Source organism: Saccoglossus kowalevskii, chromosome 3 (genome assembly GCF_978046115.1).
Source record: "Saccoglossus kowalevskii chromosome 3, keSacKowa6.1, whole genome shotgun sequence".
NCBI classification, from domain to species: Eukaryota; Metazoa; Hemichordata; class Enteropneusta; family Harrimaniidae; genus Saccoglossus; species Saccoglossus kowalevskii.
This window is the reverse complement of record NC_140643.1, coordinates 36441150-36443779: the sequence shown is the minus strand read 5'-3', so window position 1 is coordinate 36443779 and position 2630 is coordinate 36441150. Positions and strand designations below refer to the sequence as shown.

Here is a 2630-nt window from a genome sequence, read left to right as displayed (position 1 = left end):
TTTGTTGGAAGGCAAGGCCTTGGAGTCTCTTATACTGATTGTAATTGGTTAAGGGGTGACAAGAAATAAAGATGGATTTAATGCTGTCTCGGGTGAAAACCAGGGACTTGGCAGAGGATCGTTTTGGGAACATGAACGAAGCTTGTGTGTGTCTTTTGTTAGCCTAGCGTGGAAACGACCGAATCCCGGTTACCTAAGTGAAAGGTTTTTAACCATCAAAAATACCTATCACACGTGGTGGATAACCCTTGGGCATTGTGTTCAACACAAAAATCATCCTGTGAAGAAAAGTGAAATGACGAAGAGGTGTCTTTCTTGTGAACCGAACTAACAGCTCCATGGCAGAGACGACTCAGAAACCGCGCTCGACGACTAACACCGTTACCAGTATGGCACCGATGTACAACGCTGAAGAGATGAAGATTTCAGAACCCCTTCGGAAGGACCAGTACCGGATAGGACTGTATAATTAAGAATTGAGTGACATTAAAGACAAGAAGATGACAAAGAACGACCCCGGACTAACGCAACGAAAGAAGAAGACGCTATATAGACTTTGAATTAGAACTTTAGCTATTTGTGTATTGCTTAGAGAACTGCTCGCTGGACACTGTAACTGACACTTTGTAACTCAATAAGGACGTTGAACTATTTTCCAGAACCATAACCCTATTGCTCAGTAATGTAATGTATTGCTTGCTTTTCTATCTTTTTTTTACCGTTTTTTTTGTGGTATTGAATTGTATGTATGCCCAGAGACACAGAGATGAATAGTAAGAATAGCGGATATTTTGGTATCGAAAAGATTATTAAGGGTAGGCTAAGGAACGGTAGAAAAGAGTATCTTATTAAATGGGTGGGGTACCCAAAAGATCAAAATTCTTGGGAATGTTATGAGAATTTAAACGAACAGGCGAGATTATTTTTAGAAGACCATCCGATACTCCTTATGGGATTGACAAAAGCGAATAAAAGAAGGCGGGAAAAGTTGATTAATGGTTTAGAAGTATATTAAAAAGAGATTAGTGTGTGACAAGACGAGTGTTATTTAGGCCCTGGGACGCACATCATTCATTACTAACGATAATACTTAACGAATTCATTCATACGAGATCATTTCTCAAGGAGCGTGGAAAGAATCCATGATAAAGCCTAAGTTTAAATTACATGGAGGTGTTATGTCCGCACTATAGCTACGTACGGGTTTGGTGTTGGGGGTCACACTTTCATGAAGACGCCGGGCGGTGACGCCATGGACAATTTGATGAGAACATAGGAAACGCTTTAGGTGGGTACTTAATTCTACCATTCGACCACGCAAATTGAGAATTGGCCACGAATTTTTCATTTATCATGTGTCATACCCCTTTCTTTTCATTTCATTACTAATTTATAGTGCGTCTCCCGAGAAATTGATGTCAAGATGAGAATAGCGTTGATATTTATTAGTGTATTACTGGTCGTACGATGGAAACCGTCTGTGCAGATGAGAGATTATGTTCTGCGCCCCAATTATGGAGTATTGTTTGAACGGGTAGCAAACATCGATAACAGCCTAACGTACTGGCATCATACGTTCGCAATACCTTATTTAGATATTCCTATGATGAGTGTGAATGAGTCATTATGTTCGAACGAAACAGTTCACCTCATTCCGAAGTTTTGTGAGGAATACGGGGAAACTTTGAAGTTAGTCGAACAACAGAATAAGTTCTATATGTATCATATTTCGAAAGATGAACGAGCGATTCGTGTGTTATTTCCAAAGATAGAGAAAAAGAATTTGGGAAATGAACGGCAGAAAAGGGGATTATTAGACTTTGTAGGGAAGGTATCGAAATCTTTATTCGGAACGGCCACGTCGAACGACGTAAATATTTTGAGACGACATGTAGCGGCATTGGAAAGTTCCACCAAGGTTATGACAGATCAAATTGTTGCGTACGAAGATGATTTAAACTCATATGTTTTCACAACGAATAAAAGAATAAGGAATGCTCTGAATGGGATTAAGGAAAATCATGAGGCCATTTATTCGATCGTATCTGATTTATCGCAATGGAGAAAGCGCTTGAACAGAATGGAACTAAATCAAGAGGCGTTAGAAAAAGAATTAAATTATGAACGGCGATCCACACATTTAATGTTTCGATATGCTATTCAACGCCTACAAGCGTTACAGTTACTTGAAAGGGAGACACAACGTAGGGTGAGTTCGATTGACGTGTTATTACAAGAAAGGTTACCTTTGCAGTTGGTAGGACCGAGAGTGTTAGGGGATGCTTTAAGGGCAATGCGAAAGAAACTACGAAAGAAATATCCTAATTTTGATATAGCATACACGAATTTGAATTATTATTACCATAATGCGAGAGTGACATTTCGGCGTACAGACAATAATGCGTACATAAAGATTGGAATCCCCATTACTATAAAAAACGACATATTCGAAGTGTATAAAGTGATAGTCATGCCTATGCCCCTCCCTTATGATTTAGGTGATAAACCTCAGCATTTCGACAATAATACAGCAAAGAACGGGCGCACGAAGGTAACGTCAGTTGCAGAGTATTTTGGGGTTAATGAAGATGAAACTTACTACATTGAAATGAGTGCAGACCAAATTTCGT

The 2630-nt window shown here is 39.3% G+C and overlaps 1 long non-coding RNA gene across 1 annotated transcript; it reads left to right on the top strand.

Moving 5' to 3' along the window:
* Window positions 1-672: 672 nt before the first annotated feature.
* Window positions 673-1563, top strand: LOC146747857 (uncharacterized). The gene is made up of 2 exons (XR_014928889.1): window positions 673-1288; window positions 1397-1563. It is a non-coding gene; the product is annotated as an uncharacterized LOC146747857 (long non-coding RNA).
* Window positions 1564-2630: the final 1067 nt, after the last annotated feature.